The sequence below is a fragment of the Topomyia yanbarensis genome, chromosome 1, assembly GCF_030247195.1.
Source record: "Topomyia yanbarensis strain Yona2022 chromosome 1, ASM3024719v1, whole genome shotgun sequence".
In the NCBI taxonomy this organism is placed as follows: Eukaryota; Metazoa; Arthropoda; class Insecta; order Diptera; family Culicidae; genus Topomyia; species Topomyia yanbarensis.
The window spans coordinates 58,842,430-58,851,931 of record NC_080670.1 but is presented as its reverse complement, the minus strand read 5'-3'; positions in this window follow the sequence as shown (position 1 = coordinate 58,851,931).

The following is a 9,502-nucleotide window of genomic DNA, read 5'->3' as shown; positions in this document are numbered from 1 at the left end:
CCACACAAGCCGTTCTCAAAGTTTCAGAAACCACCCTTCAGTTACCGCAGCTCGCTGAGCAAACCAATAAGCTCGCAAACATTATTACAAAACGTTCCGTAACATCCACTGGGGTTACGTGGGACAATAAGGACCCCGGTTTTGAGGAATCTCGTAAATAGATATCTGTACTTTCGAACGGAATGGCCGCATTCCGCCAAGAGCGAGGCATGTTTCGCAACAGGAGTTCCAACCGACAGCAAGGTACCCGAAGCTGTTCTTGAGAAAATCACCCGTACTGTTTCTACCACACGAAATATTCTCGAGAGCACTGTCTGTTCAAATAAAAAAAACTAGTACAGCTGCGATTGACGACGAGCGAAAGAAGTGAGATCCGCCAATCCCGTTTAATCATACACGATCCCGCAACTAACTACAAATTCCTCATCGAAATCGGCGCAGACTTATCGGTCCTGCCGTGTTCAACGTGGAAGAAGCCAAACGCGGCGACAGAGATGACTTTGTATGTAGCCAATGGATCCCGCATTGCAACATTCGGAATTGCAACATGCAAGCGAATACGACTCTTTTACTTTATCTTTAACTGTGCCTAGAAGTAAAATAAAAAGGAGGAACATTTCCTCTCCCATCCTTTTGTCTCAATCGGAGAAAGAAACCTGACCTGGATTAATAAAATTTTCTGACATTTTGGACCGGGTTTTCTCAGCTTTAATTATTTCTGTTCTCCTTAGAAGCATTCTGATAAGCTTTCTCCCCGCAGGAAAACATTATTGATGCTGTTTGGCTGCAAAATGGCCCCTCCTTACAGCGATTGTATCTTGCAATGGCTAATTCATCGAACGAGGTCGTGGATTCAATCATTGCTCTATAGCGGAAATGTAGAAGCATTATCCCAAAAATCTAGTCTTTTAAAATTTTGTTAATTAATTTTAATTGTAATGCATTTGCATTATGCGAAACATGGCTTACTTCAGAAATAGACCTTTCACGATTTTAATATTAGGTTTGTTCCAGTACATAGAAGTTACTCCCTGTTGCTCCGGAGCAAAAAATTCTTGCTCCTTTTCACTCCGGTTTGCCACCACAAGAAGAAAAAAGAGAAGAAGATAGTACAGGAACGATTTTCTCCCTGTTTGCTCCGGAGTACTTCCAGTTTCTCCTGGTACTGGAACAAACCTATTATTCGCTATGATCGAGAAGACTTATAAAGGAGTACTTTTGGGGGTCAAAAAGTGCGATTCTTTCAATCGAAACGACCTCCCTTTGACACCTGACATTAAAGTTGTCGCTTGTCAAACTAATATTAAGTGCATTGCAGACCTTCGCATTGCTTCCACCTACATTCCCCCTAGAGCCTCAGTTGCCCACGACAACTTTGCGATATTGCGGAAATCCTCCCCACGCCGAGGCTTGTTTTAGGACATTTTAGCTCTCACGATGCGGCATGGGAATGTCTTTTTTTCGAGTTGTCCTACTGGAGCTGTAGAGCTAGGTTCTCGGAAGGGCTCCCCGTCAGAATCACATACTAGAATTTGCAGCCGAGACAGGCAATGGCGCCCAATAAAACACTGCTTTAGGCCAATTGTAGTGGGCCGTGATTCTGAATGTGATATTCATTGTACGATTCAGGTATGTGCGGGCGTAGAGACTTCGCGATCGCGTATATCATCGCGAAGGGCTCGAGCAATTGTACGTTAACGTGTTCTATCGCGTGTGCGTTTGTATATCGCGTGTGCTAACGTGTATGTAACTTCGCGTGTATAAATTCTATATTAAAACCGTTTGCCTTTCGCATATTCGCGTGTGTCCTAGAATGATCGCGCGCGAACCGTGAATCTGATACTTAATTTTTCGTTTACGGGTCAGATGCTAGAAGAAAGTGAGATCTTCCGTATCACTAGAGTTCCCGGACATGACGCCATGGAACGTGTTGTCTAGTGGATATGGGACCATTCATAAATTACGTAACGCTTTTAGGGGGGGGGGGAGGGGGTACAACAAGTTGTGACATATTGTTACATAGGGGGGAGGGGGAGTTAGCTAGATCGTTACGCAACATGTTTTCACCGAAGAAAAAAAAATTTTTTGCGTTACGTAATTTATGAATGGTCCCTATGACCTTTATTTTTTATTGGTCCTACTGAATGTATGGACCTAAGTTATTAGGACAGAGGGTAATGCTTTCCGGACATGATCGCGCGAAAACGGACGTTTGTAGGTTCGCGTTTGAAACTTCACAAGTGCTAAAACGTTCACCTTATTACCGGGGTGTTATCAAGTTTGCACGATCGCGGGCGAAGGTGCTCGTTGTTAATCGCGAAAGGCTTCAGCGTTCGCATGTTAACGTGTTTGTCACGTGTGCTTGCGTGCATGTGACTTCGCGTGTACAAAACTGGATTTTGCAACCGTGTGGCTTTTCCTATATACGCGTGCGTTCTTGGATGGTCACGCGGACCTTCATTCTGATAGTTAGTTTTCGGTGTACAATTCAGTAAGTACCCTATATCACTAGAGTCTCCGGTCATGTCGCCATGTAACGCGGTGTTCAGTAGATATAAGAGCTTTCTTTTTTAATTGGACCAATTGAAGGCATGGACCTAGTCTGCTGATATTAAGGATAGAAACATCCGGAAATGACCGATTCATGATCGTGCGAGTGCGGGGGTTTTTAGGTTCACGCTTGAAACCGCGTTTGAAAATTTATAGGAGCTGAGACATTCACTTTATCACCGGGATGTTATCATGTTTACGAGATCGCGGGTGTAGGTGCCGTGGATGGTCGCGAAGGGCTCAAGCATTTGTATATTAATGTTTTTGTCACGTGTATGTGACTTCGCAGTTATAAATTCGATTTTATAATCATGTAGTGTGTATTCTTGAATAATCACGCGCGTTAGATTGCATGTGGAAGGAAATCCCTGATCACTACGGTAGCGACCTTCTGCTAATCGTAATTATTATTGCGAACAGCTCAAGCATTCAACAGAGATATATGTAGCAAAAGTCTTATCTCGCTGCCGGGTGGATTGGGTCGTTTTTCACCATGTACGGCTTGGTGGTGATACATAATTGCAGGTTGAATGTATCAATCCACGCGAAAACAAAGTTTGGTGGTATGAGTACCGAGTCGCATCTAATGTCGTATATCAAGAGTACTTATTCAAAATGTCCTAAGTGACATTGAGCTCGAACTGAGAAAAACGAGGCTGAAGTTTCATGGACTTAAAACAAATCCCCATTAGAGAACAAATATGTGTTTTGATGGAACAATTATGCCAATATAGTCTAAGGACTATGCTCTTTAGGTAAATAATACTAAAATATGAAATTTTTATTGCTAATGTAGTTTTTAAGCGCTTTAGAATGATGCGTCCTTTTGGAAATTATAGGACCTTTCACATAGGTCTTTTTTGCGGGTCTGAGAATCATTCGACGCTACACATAAGGCTTTTTTCAGCAAAGGTAGCTCTTACGACGAATATTGAATTTCTTCAAAGTTTTCGACAAAATGAGCACCGGAATGCGAATCTTCTTCATTACTATGGTAAATAGTTGCACTGGATTTAACAGAAGTCTTGCAGAAAAAACTACAAGGGGCAGCCCTATGGGGTTGCACGAACTGTAGACATAGGACTATACTACTTAATGTAAAATATTTATTTTCTTAGTACTTAGTGTGTGAGAAAAAACACCCGAACCGGTGAAGAAAAATCAAATTTTAGACAATATAATCACATCTCATGTATAGAACAAGCTTTCTAGTTGCTCTCAAACAGATCCTAAAAGTTCAAACACCCATGGATAACCCCAAGTTTGTAGATGTGTTTCGATGCCACAGGATTGTAAAATGGTTAATATTACGTCATGAAAATTCAATTCTTCCGTGACAATTATTTTGCCTGCAAAATGCCCTGTGTGTATGCAAAGCTCATGATTTGTTGGGATATTAGCATTGATCGGAAAATGCTTTCCAACGCTGCGCATTGCATACATACAGGACATTTTGCAGGTCACCAGAAGCTGTTCATTTTACCACCGCCACATGTTCATTTTACCCACTCGCTATAAACATTTTTGGACATGGACATGTTTAGAAATCAAGAATCATGTTTGAAAAAATGTGTTTATGACGAAGTATTTTTACCAGATATGTACAAAACATGTCTAACAAGAAACATATAAGGTGATTGTAATATCTCATTCACTTATTAGTTAGAAAATAATGGCTTTGCTTAACGTGTTCATTTTACCGCCAGTTTCCCTACCTACCAACACATTCGCACATTACCACACATACCACAAACATTGAACTAAACATGATGATGGGTAAAGCGAAAGAGACAACTAGTACCACCACGACACTATTAGCGCATTTCACCAAAATTCAGCGCGGCCATTCCCGATTGAAAGGAACCGTCGCGCTTAGCCCATCTGTCATAATATCGTGATTTTGCATAGCGAAGGGCTGAATGATAACACATTTTGTTCCAAAAACAGCCCTGCGTTATGCAACACTTTGTGCAGGTTGATTATACCAGTTGCAAGTGGGGCCAAATTCACCAAGTTCCGTAAAATTCCTTTTAAATTACAGAATTGATAAAATTGCTGGGATGAGCTAAACTAATTAATCAAATCCTGTTTTAAAAACTGTCCTTGCGTTTAAACCAAAATGGGAAGCTTATTACTGCCACTACATTACTTAATTTCAAGCGCAAATAGCAAATACATGTGCTAGTTAAACCAAAAATTTACTTGCAACATTACAGCGGCATTTAGGAAGCAGTTGGAGCGGTCGCCTGCTGGACGACACAGTGTAGCGTCCCTCCACAGCCAGTGTAACGGACTTCTAACTCAGCTACACTGGCTGTAAAAAACACAGCGCAGTGATTTGCTTCGCCAGCCGTTCAACAGGGAACTGAGCGTGTCTGGCCAAGTCCGTTCTTTAAATAGTCGATGATGACGTCATTCATAGAAGCGTAGCGCGCTAGGTACACCAATCTGTCGTACAGGGCTTGGGAAGCGCTATCTTCTGTGTGTTAATGCGCGATATTTTGACAAGGTTGTATATTATTTAATTTTTTAATGCTATGATATCAAAAATCTGGGTTTATCTGTTGGAATCTATTCTTAGAAGTATTTCGGGGCGATTTGTGCAAAAAAATTGTACATTTATCGTGAGATGACTGAATTATATGCGCTTAAAATTGGTCCACTTTTCATTACATACCATTTTTGTAGAATTTGCAGAGTGCACCCCCATATCGAAAACAAAGACGTAGTCCTACGTCAAAATTGCGGGAAACTTCAGTTTATATTAACAAACCATTGGCTGGAAGTGGTTAAACCCAATGAATGGCATGTTACTTTAGAATAACTAAGCTTTCCTATTATCATTTAATTTATTATACTTTTTAAATTCAACTTCGAAAATAAGTCGCATGTGCAGAAGAAAATAATTTCTTTTATTTTGATGCTTAGGACGTTTTTACTAGGTACCTATGTGCAGTGGGAAAAACATAGAATGAAATGAATCTTGCGTCGTTTTTGCATGGCGCCTATGAACAGTTGCAGAGGTTTTGAAATGTTTCACGCATAGGTCCTTTCAATTTAAAAGGTCTCAAGCGCAAAATTTCAATATATTATCATGAAAATTTAGCGACTAAATAAAAATATAATGTTTGTTATTTTGATAAATACTGGGTATAATGAATCCTGGTTTTCGGTATTAGGCGCCTATGAACAGTTGCAGAGGTTTTGAAATGTTTCACGCATAGGTCCTTTCAATTTAAAAGGTCTCACGTGCAAAATTTCAAAATATGATCCTGAAAACTTAGCGACTAAATAAAAATATAATGCTTGTTATTTTGATAAATACTGGGTATAATGAATCCCGGGTTTCGGTATTCGTTAGCTATGTTGTAATCATGTGCTGCGCTGCAAATAACATAGTTCGTTTACATTAGTCACTATGGGTCATTTGAATCAGCACTCTTGATATACATATACATATATATATATATATATATATATATATATATATATATATATATATATATATATATATATATATATATATATATATATATATATATATATATATATATATATATATATATATATATATATATATATATATATATATATATATATATATATATATATATATATATATATATATATATATATATATATATATATATATATATATATATATATATATATATATATATATATATATATATATATATATATATATATATATATATATATATATATATATATATATATATATATATATATATATATATATATATATATATATATATATATATATATATATATATATATATATATATATATATATATATATATATATATATATATATATATATATATATATATATATATATATATATATATATATATATATATGTATATGTATATCAAGAGTGCTGATTCAAATGACCCATAGTGACTAATGTAAACGAACTATGTTATTTGCAGCGCAGCACATGATTACAACATAGCTAACGAATACCGAAAACCGGGATTCATTATACCCAGTATTTATCAAAATAACAAGCATTATATTTTTATTTAGTCGCTAAGTTTTCAGGATCATATTTTGAAATTTTGCACGTGAGACCTTTTAAATTGAAAGGACCTATGCGTGAAACATTTCAAAACCTCTGCAACTGTTCATAGGCGCCTAATACCGAAAACCAGGATTCATTATACCCAGTATTTATCAAAATAACAAACATTATATTTTTATTTAGTCGCTAAATTTTCATGATAATATATTGAAATTTTGCGCTTGAGACCTTTTAAATTGAAAGGACCTATGCGTGAAACATTTCAAAACCTCTGCAACTGTTCATAGGCGCCATGCAAAAACGACGCAAGATTCATTTCATTCTATGTTTTTCCCACTGCACATAGGTACCTAGTAAAAACGTCCTAAGCATCAAAATAAAAGAAATTATTTTCTTCTGCACATGCGACTTATTTTCGAAGTTGAATTTAAAAAGTATAATAAATTAAATGATAATAGGAAAGCTTAGTTATTCTAAAGTAACATGCCATTCATTGGGTTTAACCACTTCCAGCCAATGGTTTGTTAATATAAACTGAAGTTTCCCGCAATTTTGACGTAGGACTACGTCTTTGTTTTCGATATGGGGGTGCACTCTGCAAATTCTACAAAAATGGTATGTAATGAAAAGTGGACCAATTTTAAGCGCATATAATTCAGTCATCTCACGATAAATGTACAATTTTTTTGCACAAATCGCCCCGAAATACTTCTAAGAATAGATTCCAACAGATAAACCCAGATTTTTGATATCATAGCATTAAAAAATTAAATAATATACAACCTTGTCAAAATATCGCGCATTAACACACAGAAGATAGCGCTTCCCAAGCCCTGTACGACAGATTGGTGTACCTAGCGCGCTACGCTTCTATGAATGACGTCATCATCGACTATTTAAAGAACGGACTTGGCCAGACACGCTCAGTTCCCTGTTGAACGGCTGGCGAAGCAAATCACTGCGCTGTGTTTTTTACAGCCAGTGTAGCTGAGTTAGAAGTCCGTTACACTGGCTGTGGAGGGACGCTACACTGTGTCGTCCAGCAGGCGACCGCTCCAACTGCTTCCTAAATGCCGCTGTAATGTTGCAAGTAAATTTTTGGTTTAACTAGCACATGTATTTGCTATTTGCGCTTGAAATTAAGTAATGTAGTGGCAGTAATAAGCTTCCCATTTTGGTTTAAACGCAAGGACAGTTTTTAAAACAGGATTTGATTAATTAGTTTAGCTCATCCCAGCAATTTTATCAATTCTGTAATTTAAAAGGAATTTTACGGAACTTGGTGAATTTGGCCCCACTTGCAACTGGTATAATCAACCTGCACAAAGTGTTGCATAACGCAGGGCTGTTTTTGGAACAAATGTGTTATCATTCAGCCCTTCGCTATGCAAAATCACGATATTATGACAGATGGGCTAAGCGCGACGGTTCCTTTCAATCGGGAATGGCCGCGCTGAATTTTGGTGAAATGCGCTAATAGTGTCGTGGTGGTACTAGTTGTCTCTTTCGCTTTACCCATCATCATGTTTAGTTCAATGTTTGTGGTATGTGTGGTAATGTGCGAATGTGTTGGTAGGTAGGGAAACTGGCGGTAAAATGAACACGTTAAGCAAAGCCATTATTTTCTAACTAATAAGTGAATGAGATATTACAATCACCTTATATGTTTCTTGTTAGACATGTTTTTGTACATATCTGGTAAAAATACTTCGTCATAAACACATTTTTTCAAACATGATTCTTGATTTCTAAACATGTCCATGTCCAAAAATGTTTATAGCGAGTGGGTAAAATGAACATGTGGCGGTGGTAAAATGAACAGCTTCTGGTGACCTGCAAAATGTCCTGTATGTATGCAATGCGCAGCGTTGGAAAGCATTTTCCGATCAATGCTAATATCCCAACAAATCATGAGCTTTGCATACACACAGGGCATTTTGCAGGCAAAATAATTGTCACGGAAGAATTGAATTTTCATGACGTAATATTAACCATTTTACAATCCTGTGGCATCGAAACACATCTACAAACTTGGGGTTATCCATGGGTGTTTGAACTTTTAGGATCTGTTTGAGAGCAACTAGAAAGCTTGTTCTATACATGAGATGTGATTATATTGTCTAAAATTTGATTTTTCTTCACCGGTTCGGGTGTTTTTTCTCACACACTAAGTACTAAGAAAATAAATATTTTACATTAAGTAGTATAGTCCTATGTCTACAGTTCGTGCAACCCCATAGGGCTGCCCCTTGTAGTTTTTTCTGCAAGACTTCTGTTAAATCCAGTGCAACTATTTACCATAGTAATGAAGAAGATTCGCATTCCGGTGCTCATTTTGTCGAAAACTTTGAAGAAATTCAATAGAAGCGTAGCGCGCTAGGTACACCAATCTGTCGTACAGGGCTTGGGAAGCGCTATCTTCTGTGTGTTAATGCGCGATATTTTGACAAGGTTGTATATTATTTAATTTTTTAATGCTATGATATCAAAAATCTGGGTTTATCTGTTGGAATCTATTCTTAGAAGTATTTCGGGGCGATTTGTGCAAAAAAATTGTACATTTATCGTGAGATGACTGAATTATATGCGCTTAAAATTGGTCCACTTTTCATTACATACCATTTTTGTAGAATTTGCAGAGTGCACCCCCATATCGAAAACAAAGACGTAGTCCTACGTCAAAATTGCGGGAAACTTCAGTTTATATTAACAAACCATTGGCTGGAAGTGGTTAAACCCAATGAATGGCATGTTACTTTAGAATAACTAAGCTTTCCTATTATCATTTAATTTATTATACTTTTTAAATTCAACTTCGAAAATAAGTCGCATGTGCAGAAGAAAATAATTTCTTTTATTTTGATGCTTAGGACGTTTTTACTAGGTACCTATGTGCAGTGGGAAAA